The 13,007-nt window shown below is 35.4% G+C and overlaps 2 long non-coding RNA genes across 2 annotated transcripts; both read left to right on the forward strand.

Annotated features, from left to right (window-relative positions):
- The first annotated feature begins 5,255 nt into the window (after positions 1-5,255).
- Positions 5,256-8,074, forward strand: LOC105143033 (uncharacterized). Its single transcript, XR_845648.2, has 2 exons — positions 5,256-7,079; positions 7,262-8,074. It is a non-coding gene; the product is annotated as an uncharacterized LOC105143033 (long non-coding RNA).
- A 493-nt stretch (positions 8,075-8,567) lies between these two features.
- Positions 8,568-12,686, forward strand: LOC147907985 (uncharacterized). The gene is made up of 2 exons (XR_015546758.1): positions 8,568-9,222; positions 9,389-12,686. It is a non-coding gene; the product is annotated as an uncharacterized LOC147907985 (long non-coding RNA).
- Positions 12,687-13,007: the final 321 nt, after the last annotated feature.

Consider the following 13,007-nt stretch of genomic DNA (forward strand, 5'->3'; position numbering starts at 1 on the left):
AGTATCGTTACAACCATAATAGTATATATATCAAAGTAAATAATATATTATAAGATCTTTATTAATAATCACTATATATTGTAATAATACTACCTGTAAAGTTTCGAATCAGTTCAATCAAAGGAGTTCAATTTGGAAAAAAATACATGCATAAAATATTATGTCGATAATAATAATAATAATGATTAAAAATTAAATTATTTTTCATTGATTCTATGCGATTGAATGATAAATAAAAAATACGACGATGCGATAATAGACCTCCAATGTAATTCCGTAGATACCTACTTGAGTCGCAAAATTGATGATTGGAACAGAAAAAATAAAAAGGCTTCAAAAATAGGTAAAGAATGTTTCGAAAAATCATTAATTGTTATTACATAATATTCGCGTATGATATAATAAAGAAATAATTTTTTACACAATTGAAAATAAAAATGGCAGTGGGCCATTCTGATGATATAAATGAGTTAGACATAAAAATATTCAGTACAGCAAGAAAACAGGATATTGAGAATACAGAGTAATGACGACAAAGAAAATACAAGAAGTAATAGAGATAATGAAAATAAGAAGAAAAATATCAAAGATAGCGATCAGGATTACATTAAAGCGGAAAATAAATGATTCTGATGTTATCATACAGAACGAAAAAAACAGAAGATAATGAATTCAGTGGAAATAAGAACGAAAGTACTAAGGATAATGAAGAAAATGAAAATATTCTATGATCATTTCCTGATCAGTGAAAGTAGTAGGAAACATGGGAAATATTAGGTGTTGGAATTAATTCGTAGCGTTTTTTAATGAAAGAATGTTATTTATTTCACATGAGCATTAAAAAATACATTAATGAAAGTACTTCCCATCACTTGTAAAACGCTACGAATTAATTCCAACACCTAATACATTAGTAGGGTAATTTCAGCAAATACGCTGGGATTTATGCCGCAAAAGTCAGAAAAAATAGAAGTGGTGGTAATTTTCCCGCAACTATTCTGTTACATGCCTTTATGTTATATTAATATTGTATTATGATTTCAGTTTCTTAATGTCTGTTAATATTAATGAAATTATTGTGAGTTGAATCGATTTATCACTATAATAAGTAACGCCATCATAAATTGAAGTCTACATAAAATGATACTGTAGGGAGTGTAAAAGACTTAACGATTATTTCGTGATACATATGTATAGTGGAATAGTAAAGCATGTTGTATAGCAAAATACAAGTGCTTTGCTTTCGTGTTCTTTGTTTAATTTGTTGTCTTGTATATCCCACTTGTTTGGAATATGCGACATTTTTAGTGAGCGGGATTTATGTCCAAAACATACAAAGTGTGCAGATTGAATTTAGTGCACTAAATGCAATAAACGCATTATATGAAATATGTACTTCATATCATAATATTTGTAATATATTATGTACAAATAAGTTTCCGCCGTTTTTTATAAAAAATTAAGCATTTATTATGAAAGAACGATACATAATGTTTTATTGATGTAAGTCAAAATGTAAGTGCATGTTCTTTTTGCATTTGGCACGAATCTTTATTCAATAATACTTCCAATTCCGCGTCTTCGTACACTTTCGGCCTTTCGCTACGTTCTTTGTCTTCGACGTCAAATTCACCGTTCTTAAATTTTTGAAACCATTCATGACAACTTCTCTCACTTAAGGCAGCCTCACCATATGCTTCTACAAGCAATCGAGCCTCAGCTGCAGATTTCTTCAAATTAAAGAAGTAAATCAAAAGCCCGCAAATGACGCTTATTCGGTTCAAAACTCGGTATTTTCGCACAAAAAAAATATATGATGCTGATACAAAATCGCTAGTATTTCAAGGTTATGTTGTTGACAGATGTCCAACCTTACGATATAATGTTTTACATCAGACAATTTTAACCATAGCTTGCTAGTGACGCCGTCTTTTGTCAAACGGCGGAAACTTATTTGTACACCTAATATATAGAAAGATTGTAATTATTATTTATTATTTCATATATATATTTACCATTCCTATTCCTTAATAAAACTTTATAAACATATTTTATAAGTTATTATGTTATTTTATGTCTTATTTATATGCATTATTTATAAATTTTTCATGAGCCGTATATACCTCCCCTCCCCCTTCCACTATGAGTAGCCATATATCTTATTCCTATGGGATATACGGCAAAAATGCAAGGATTTCAAAAGTTTATTTTTTAATATGAAAAATAAGTATTTCGAATTTCTAATATTTTTTTCATAGTAGTAGACAGTACAAAGTTTTTACTGATATAGTTCGTTTACTTTAAACATATTAAATAATACTTAATATTATAAATTAAGTTTTTGATAGATGCAGCGTATATACCGGAGTTATCCTATAGATTCCAATTCTGTTAGAAAATAAACTGAAGTAGCTTCTTTCCTTTTTATTTATTTTTCAACGACAGATTTGTGTATTTATATTTGTAAATAAAGATGTAAAAGCAAATAATTAGCTATTTTTAATTTTGCAACACATTTCTTTCCAGAACTTATAAATAAAATTATAGGCACTTACCTAGGTTTGAAAAGAAATAGCTAAACTGTAAATTCAACGATGTAAAATTAAAAGAAACACAGTTTTTTACTTTTACATTATTAAATTTACAATTCATTAATGTTAAAATGGAAATTCTAAAAGAAAGGAAACAGTTGAGAATCCTATATATGACTATGAGGTGTATGCATAAGTTTTTTCCGGTTTTTTGGTAAAAAAAAAACACGTAATTTTCAAGGGAAATTAATTTTTTTTAATTCAAAATATTGGCCATCGGCTTCTACACATTTCGCCCATCTTTCAGGTAATTTATGAATACCATGCCAGAAAAACTGCTTGTCTTTTGCGGCAAACCATTCATCGAGTCATTTTCTTCGAAATTGCCGAAGTGCTGCGAGCGCGTGCCCCATTGATGCGAAGAGGTGATAGTCAGATGGCGCCAGGTCTGGGGAGTGCGGCGGGTGCGGAAGGATGTCCCATCCAAGCGATTTCAAGGTGTCTTTCACTGGTTTTGCTGTGTGAGACGCATTGTCGTGTAACAAAATCACTTTGCCATGTCTTCTGGCCCATTCCGGTCGTCTTTCAATTAATGCGTGGTTTAAATTAATCATTTATTGGCGATAGCGTTGTGTATTAACGATTTCGCCGGGCTTCAAGAGTTCATAATACACAATACCGCTCTGGTCCCACCAGACACAGAGCATGGTCTTCTTGCCGAAGCGATTTGGCCTTGGTGTTGATGAACCGGCTTCGCCAGGTGAAAGCCACGATTTTTTCCGCTTCGGGTTGTCAAAATAAATCCATTTTTCGTCACCCGTCACAATTCGATGCAAAAATGATTTCCTTTCGTAGCGTTGAAGCAGCATTTCACAAGTGACTTTGCGATTTTCCATTTAACGTTCATTCAAATTGTGTGGGACCCATTTACCGAGTTTATTGATCCTTCCCATTGCTCGTAAACGTCTGCTGATTGTTTCTTGTGATACATGTAATGCTTCTGCTAATTGCCGTTGAGTTTGAGTTGGGTCTTCATCCAATAACTCCTGCAATTGCTCGTCTTCGCATTTTTGTGGTCTACCAGAACGCTCACTGTCTTTCACATTGAAATCACCATTTTTAAATTGTCGAAACCATGTTTCACATGTTCTAATCGATGGAGCGTGTTTACCATATGTTTCTACCAGCAAACGATGACTTTCAACAGCCTTTTTCTTTTGATTAAATAAAAAAAGCAATGCGTGCCGTAAATCATTCTTTTTCAGGCACAAAACTCGACATAATCACTGAACGATAAAACAAAGACGCTAGTTTTTGGCGGACTCAACTTGTGTGTGTTTGTAGTTAAATGTCAGACGAACAAAATGGTGTATGTGTCAAATTAATACGCTGCGTACTTTTCGCTGGCGCCATCTCTTAGTTAAACCGGAAAAAACTTATGCATATACCTGGTAACTTATATCGAAGTTATTGATAGCAAAAGTTGGTTAAAAAGAAATAAAAAGAAATGGTGTAGATAAGTTCCAAATAAATTAAAATATTCGGAAGAAGATGTTAGTGGAAGTAAATAGAAAGTGGATGCAGAAAGTAGTGCAGGTTCCGAATGAATCGATGTAAACGGAAATAAATTATTACGAAAGTAGGTCGAAAATGGACAGAAATGCATACCGAATAGATGGAAGTATTCGGAAGTATATGTTGGCAGAAGTAAATCGGAATGCAGGTGCCCAATGAACTAAAATGAATTACATGTTAGCGAAAGAAATAGAAAAACATTGACTTCGATGAATTTGAAGTAGTCGGAAAAAAATCACATCTCTTTCATCGGAAGTAGAAGGAAGTAACACTTTACTTCTGTCAAACAAAAACTTGAAGTAGATTGGAAGTAACGGGAAAATATTGACTTCCATGAATTGGAAGTAGTTAGAAAAAGATCATATCCCTTTCGTCGGAAGTAGAAGAAAGTAATCATTTGCTTCCATTTACATTCGATTGTTTGAGATAAAAATTTGAAGTAGGTCAGAAGTAAATGAAAGTCCCATTTTTGTTTCCATTTCCACTGTTTCACCAGGAATGACATGTGATCAACACTATCGCGACCTAATTGGTAAATAATACGAGGTTGCTATTTGTAGTCTGTATAATACAGTTCCTTTCAGTGTCCTTCCCAAAGACACAAAAAGCACCAATACTTTTAAGCTTATTCTACAATGTGCTTTTTGTTTCCTGTTTCTTGCTTTTTACTATTTTTTACATCTTGTCTTCTTGCTTTTTATCCGGTTTTTTGTTTTATGTCGCCCGAGATAAAAGTTAACGAACTTCGAAAGAAACAAGAAATACGTAGCAAGAAATATAATGGTAAAACGGTTGCAAAGGAGAAAAAAAGCAAAAGGTAAAAAGCAAGAAACAAAAAACAAAGAACACATTATATAATAGAATAAATATGAGTATCCTTTTTTAGACCAGTAAGGAGGACAACTACTTTGAGATTGCAGTAAATTATTCAGCCGTGCAAATCATAATTTATTAATTGAAGTCTAATTTTCATCGTTTCATAATTTTTTGACACGTCTGCACCATAGACGATCGGAACGGCAGGATATTTGTTGCCTATGGGAAGCCACTATGGAAGAAAAGTCGAATTAATAGCGAGAATGCAGGAAGCTGACCCGACCAGAAGGTTGATTAGAGGCCGCCCTGCAGACAGGGGCAAACGACGACACTGAGGAAGTAGCTCAGGAGAGCGACGCAAGAATGCGAGCAAATCGGGCAAGAATCGGCGGGCTCTCTTGCTCGTTGGTAAACGACTCTTCAAGCGCGAAAGAGAGCTGATGCAGAAGAAATAGACTTATTACGCAGAGAAAATCAGTTGCTACGACCTCCGTGGCTAGCACATCGATAATGTTAAGAGCCACAATGAATATCAAAAGTATAGGTGAGCTACAGTGAGTACACTGGATCGAGCGAGGACTTCGAGCGCTGGGAAGCTCAAATTAACTTGACAAGGAAATCGATTTTGATGAGAATGCTATCAAAATTTTAATTAGTTCCAAGTTACGTGGGAAACCGCAATAGTGATACTACTCGCTGGTCGATAATTTAATTTTGCCGGTGGATACGCTGCTAGACAAGATGGACATCATGTTCAAGCAGTCAATCAGTTGACTAGAAAGGAGGCGTCAGTTTGAAGCTAAATAATGAAGAAAGGATGAGACATTTAGTGATTACTGCCACAATAAGCTCATTCTTGGAAATCGTGTTGCCAATGACGAACTAGTAGATTATGTAGTGGAATACTATCGGTAATCCTAAGAAATTAAGCGAAGATGCACTCCTCCTCGGTATTACTGACAGCTTTTCGCAAGATAACATTAAACACAGCAGACGCGACCACATCTCGCCGCGAGTATAGCAGTATTAAATCAAACAAGTACAGAGAAGTGAATCCAGAAGCGGCGCAGAAGGATCCAAAGGAATTTAATAGAGTTAAACCGGTCAGCTGAGGTATCATCAAATGCTACAATTGTGACGGGTCACTATGCCAAGGACTGTCCTGGTAGAAAAGGAGGATTCGATAGCAGCAAGGACGCAAAAACAAACCGGCAGGTGGAATTGATAGATAATAGTCGCATGGCCGAGCTGAAATGAGATTTGAGGACACCGAGCAGGCGGAAGAAGACGAGATCCAACTTGTAGACGGAGACAGCGCATCATCGGTTGGAACAGGAACTGAGGACGAGGGGATCTATTTTATCGACACGTAAAGCAAGCTCCGCGACGAGTTTCAACGAATAGTAAATCTCCAGAGTCAAAATGAGGTCGATAATTTTTGTGTAGCCAAGATAGACACTGGATGCCCAATTACTCTTATTAAAGAACAACTTTTTCGAGATAGAGATATGCGTGTCCCAGGGCATGAGTGGAACAGAGTTCGGAGAATCAATAATTCAAAGCTCATTGTTAAAGGATTGATAGATATAAAAATTATTGACGATACGATCAAGGTGATTACCATAGGGGTTGTCCCCAATTCCACGATGCTCTATTCTTACTAGACCGATGCATTGAAACTTTTCGAATATAAATTGACTAAAAATCTCGGTTTTGATAAGGTAGTTAGCGGACTTCTCAATACAGATCATAATCAAAGTATAATACCTAATGATTTTGATATTAATTTCTTTATTCTTAACAGATACAAATGCGCAGTAGAGAACATCTTTCCTGAGCATTATAGTGAGTCCAGCGGGCCCGAGTTATCGAAGGTTCAAATGGAAGCCTCTCTAGTTTTAAAAGAAAACAGGTTTGTGTAATTTGGGCTCAGAAGGCTGGGATTCGTTGAGAAAGAAAAGGTTCAGGTAATACTCGACAGATTATTAGAGAAAGGAATTAGGGGAAGCACGTCTGAGTATGCATCGCCGATCATCCCAAGAGAAAAAAAATGAAGAGATCAGAATGTGCGTCGATTTTCGAATTCTTAATAAAATCTAGCACGCGATAATAATTATCCGCTCCCGCTGATTGAAGACCAATTAAACAGTTTAAGAGGTAAGTACTTCTTCAGCAAACTAAACTTGAAGGATGAATTTTATCACATCGCGATATTGCCGAGTTCAATGAAATACGTCATTTATGACCCCAACGAAGCAATTTGAATTTTTGCGTATGCCATTTGGTCTCAAAATCGGACCTCAAATTATTTCAACGTTTTATTAATGAAATTTTTGCAGACCTGATCAAAGCCAAGACCGTTGTTGTATTATATATGGATGACATATTAATTGCCACTGAAACAATCAACGAACATTTAAAAGCTTTAAAACAGAGCTATGGTGGAAAACAAATTAGAATCGGAAAATGTTCTTTTCTCTATCGAAATCGAATATCTAGGATATCGAGTAATGAAGGATAGAGGCATTATGGCCGTCTCAAACTTTCCAATACCGAAAACAACGAAAGAAGTCATTTGTAGGATTAGCGTCATATTTCCGTAAATTTATTCAAGGATTCTCTACGATTACATAACCACTACATAATTTACTAAAGCAAAACACTACATTCAAATTTGAAGATTTCGAGAGACACGTTTTCGAGGAGCTCAAAGCCAGACTAACTAAGTCTTCAACTATACGATCCAAAATCCTATACTATAATTGCATTGCGACGTGAGCGCGCAAGAATTTGGAGCAATTCTGCTGCAACGGCAAGCAAATAATAAAATGCACCCGGTCTTCTATTTCAGCCGATGTATCACAGCGATCGAATCCAAATATCACAGTTTTGAGCTCGCGACCTTGGCAATCATTTACGCGTTGCGTATTTCGAATATACCTACAGGATGTCCCATTTGTTGTAATTTCTGACTGTAACGCAATCACCCAGACATTAGAGAAACGTGATTTAAATGCTCGGATAGCCAGATGGAATCTCGAGCTACAAGACTACGACTTTAAAGTAATACATCCTGGATCCAGATGGCTCACATAGATGCTCTGAAAAGATTTTGGGGTGTTGATCATCGAGGACAACCCTTTCGAATGAAACCTGTCAATAATGCAGTCGAGGGATCCAAAAATTCAGGAACTTGCTTTAAAACTAGAGTCAACAGAGGATCCTCATTATGAGTTAAGAAATGGACTGATTTACAAGAAGCATGGCGGCAATACCTTGTTCGTAATACCGAAATCAATGGAAGATCACGTATTGTTTCGTTATACAATGAGATGGGACACGTGGCAAAATGATTGAGGCTATCCGACGCATTGGTTTCCTCGAATACGGGAAAAATGCGAGGAACATGTAAAGAACTGCTTGAAGTGCATCTTATTCTCTCCTACTTCCGGAAAAAGGAAAGGCTGCATCCCCAAGGGGGAACTTCCATTTGACACTCTTCACATTGATCATTTCGGGTCAGTCAGTAAGCAAAGAAATATATTTTCCTAGTCGATAAATTTTTTAAATTCGTTCGGCTATTTGCTACGAAAATCACGAATTCTAAGGAAGCTATCTCTTGTTTAACCGAGTATTTTCAAAGTTATAACAAGCCGTCTATCATCATTTCCGATAGAGGCACAGCGTTGCGGGACTTCGAACATTTCCTACGTGAACATAGCGTTCGTCATGTGAAGATTGCAGTTGGATCTCCGCAGGCGAATAGTCAAACCAAATGGATAAACCGAGTTCTTACTCCATGCCTCTCATTAATTGACGACATGCTGACGGCCGATGCCGGTCAGCACTGATATAAGACACTCCCTACAATTGAACACGCCATCAACAACACTGTGAATAGATTCACAGGAAAAACTCCAAGCCAATTAGCGTTTGAAATCGACCAGCGTGGTTGCCACACCGACCACTTAGAGAAGTAATTCGTAAGGGATATACTAAACACACTGCTTCTGAATCTGACAATTGCGTGAGCAAGCCAAACAACATACTCAGCAATCTCAACAAAAGCAGAAGTCAGTCTACGATTCCAAGCGCAAGGCGCCCAAGCAGTACAATCTTGGTGACCTCATAATAATTAGAAACTTCGAAAGCACACCTGATATCAGTAAGAAACTGATCCTATAATTTCGCGGATCTTACGAAATATCCAAGATACTCCGTAACAACCGATAATTTCGGATCCCGCTGGATTTCAAAACTCGCAGAAACCGTACGTAGGTGGTACGTAGGTATTTGGGAGGTGAGTAATTTGCGATCCTGGACAAGCTTTGCAGATCAAACATCTTCCAAATTATAGAGTTCCTTTGTAGCTTACATAGTAACTCATTTATATATAACCTAGTTTTTAGCTTCGCAATCTAATCCAAATTTTATACTAATATATAATAATTCATTGGTGTCATTAGATTCATCACATGTTATAACACTCAGACGTTTTCTTAATCTCATACCTGATGTACAGCTCAGCTAGCAAGCTCACTGAGCCGATTACATAATTTTGGTTTGCGGGACTAAATCCTCGTCAGCATGGCCGAATTGTAGCGCGCCTACTTAAGCCCGTCAATCCCTATCGATTATCAATTAGCGTAATTCCGACGCCATCGCGATGCACTCGAGGAAGAAGAGATAAATATATCGAACAAGAAGATGGCGAAATAAAGAGAACGAATAAACATCGATATCTGCTGTGTGTTTTCATTTTCCCATACAAATTAGGTCACAAATACGTCATTTCAAACAACTTCCCGCAAATAAATCTTTTGTAACAATTTTACCTCCAAAACGCAAAAAAAATTTAATTTTCCTGAGATATATATATCATGTAAAAAAAATTATATTGTACAAATTAAAATTAATTATTTTAATAAAAACGCAGGTTATTAGTAATAGGTTAGTAATACATTAGTAATAGGTTGTTAATTATTGTTATGATAGACGATAAACGTTTCGACCTTAAATTAGGTCATCCTCTGTATCCAAACAAAATATATTAGGTGTACAAATAAGTTTCCGCCGTTTGACAAAAGACGGCGCCACTAGCAAGCTATGGTTAAAATTGTTCGATGTAAAACATTATATCGTAAGGTTGGACATCTGTCAACAACATAACCTTGAAATACTAGCGATTTTGTATCAGCATCATATATTTTTTTTGTGCGAAAATACCGAGTTTTGAACCGAATAAGCGTCATTTGCGGGAACTTTTGATTTACTTCTTTAATTTGAAGAAATCTGCAGCTGAGGCTCATCGATTGCTTGTAGAAGCATATGGTGAGGCTGCCTTAAGTGAGAGAAGTTGTCATGAATGGTTTCAAAAATTTAAGAACGGTGAATTTGACATCGAAGACAAAGAACGTAGCGAAAGGCCGAAAGTGTACGAAGACGCGGAATTGGAAGCATTATTGAATGAAGATTCGTGCCAAACGCAAAAAGAACTTGCACTTACATTAGGAGCGACTCAACAAGCAATTTCACATCGTTTGAAATCATTGGGAATGATTCAAAAGCAAGGGAATTGGGTTCCATATGAACTGAAGCCGAGAAACGTTGAACGCCGATTTTCCATATGTGAAATGCTGCTTATCAGGCATAAACGAAAGGGTTTTTTACATCGTATAGTATATCACTGGTGATGAAAAATGGATCCACTACGATAACCTAAAGAAGAGGAAATGGGGATCACCTGGCCATGCTTCAACATCGACAGCCAAGCTGAATATTCATGGAAAAAAACTTATGTTGTGTATTTGGTGGGATCAGCTTGATATCGTGTATTATGAGTTGCTCAAATCGAACGAAACCGTTACTGGGTTACTCTCTACCGAACACAATTGATGAGATTGAGCCGAGCACTCAAGGAAAAACGCGCCCACTACTACTCCAGGCATGACAAAATTATTCTCCTGCATGATAATGCTCGACCACATGTTGTGGCGCCGGTCAAAACCACTCATGGAAACACTCAATTGGGAAGTTCTACCCTACCCGCCGTATTCACCAGACATTGCCCCTTCCGATTACCATCTATTTCGATCGATGGCGCATGGCCTGTCTGAGCAGCACTTCACATCATATGAAGATATTAAAAATTGGATCGATAATTGGATAGCCTCAAAAGATGAAGCGTTCTTCCAACGCGGTATCCGTATGCTACCAGAAAGATGGGAAAAAGTAGTGGCTAGCGATGGGCAATACTTTCAATAAAACATTACGTATCGTTTTTTTCACAATAAATGCTTAATTTTTGATAAAAAACGGCGGAAACTTATTTGTACACCTAATAAATTAAAATTCTTATTTTGTATTAAATGTCTTCAACATTCCATGAATAGCTCGAATATGACAATTTAATGTTTCGCACAAGTTCCAAATTCTGCGAGAATAAGATTGTCAATTTCTGTACAATACTTCAAAATTTATTGCAACTAATCATGTCTAATCAAGAGACATGATTAGTTGCAATAATCAGTAAAAAAAGCCCATCAAAGTCTACATCAGCATCTGTTCGGATGCACAGAAAACTCTTTATTCTTGTGTGAATGTAACAAAATGAATCAAATAAACGTTTCGATTTGGGACTCTTCAATTTCCTTATCAATATAAAATATAAATTACATAAGTAACGTAAATTCCAAGATGGTGATTCCTGACAATTTAATTCGTTTTTCTTTATCCGAATGCCAAATTAGCTATTATATATAATGAATAGTCAAATAATTATCAAAAATATTCACTTATACAATAATAATTTGAAAACTTACATAAAGTAAAATCGTCATATACATTGAATCAAAAAGTAGAATCACATCGCTCATCAAATTGTAGATCGTACATATATATATATATATATATATACATATATATATATAAATTACGTTGAACAACCTGTATTTGACTTTTATGCTCCTGAAATAATTAATTTTGATTTGTTTCGAAAACCATTATATAAAAATTTTTTAGAAATTATACAATTCCATTAAAAAAAAATGTAGGTAACCTTTATATCTCTTTGATCTTTTCGTTTAGAAAAAAATTAAAATATATGTAAAACTAAAATAAATGCTGACTAAAATACATGCCCGCTCCTCAAAACCAATTCCACTTTCACCTAAAATATTTTTTTTGTATCAATAATTTTGATCCAAAATTATTGATCAATTTTCTCTAAAATTTTTGGAGAATGCTGACAGGATTGATTAAAATAGAACACCTTGTACAGGGTGGGCCATCTATTGGTACGTTTTTGAATTTCGTCGTATGGCAACACCGAACGAGCTACAGACCCGAAATTTTGACAGTTTATTAGTCATACCGTCCGCGGCACGAAACAACATGTTTTCTCTTGAAGAGCGTTTTGAAATTTTAAAAACTTATTTTCAAAGTCAGTGCTGTGTCGCCGAAACTGTACGAATTTTGAAAAGAAATATGGGTCGTGATAGAGCACCCACCGAAGGAGCTATACGCAAATTGGTGAGGAAAGTTCGTGAGAAAGGGATGTTAGTGGATGACATTATATTACGACTGTTTTGAGTGAAATTGGCGCCGAGGTAGTCCAAAATGTCATTAATAATTGGGGTGACCGAATGGCATACTGTAAGGCCAGTAGAGGGAGCCACATGAACGAAATCGTTTTTCATTCTTGACGCGGATACTTTTAGCTTCACAACAAAAAAAAAATTAATAAAAAATATCAATGTATGCTCATTTGATCGCATTTTTAAAAACGTACCAATAGATGGCCCACCCTGTACAATAAACAATTTTTTTAAAACAAATTCTAATTAAACTGTATAGCTTAAGATTTATTAAAGATATATTTTTTTTTGATATATTGGCACATAATGCACCATTAGATCTTATAGTGAATTTGCATCAATATTTTTACATCAAAATCATTTATCTATATATTACAATACATAATAATTATATTGTTAATAATAATTATATTGTTAAAAGTTATGTTTCAATGATTCGATTTGACTTAATTCAGTTCGATTTGGATAAAATTTCAATTCGATTTGATTC

This window comes from Acromyrmex echinatior, chromosome 11 (genome assembly GCF_024713525.1).
Source record: "Acromyrmex echinatior isolate Ae372 chromosome 11, ASM2471352v2, whole genome shotgun sequence".
NCBI classification, from domain to species: domain Eukaryota; kingdom Metazoa; phylum Arthropoda; class Insecta; order Hymenoptera; family Formicidae; genus Acromyrmex; species Acromyrmex echinatior.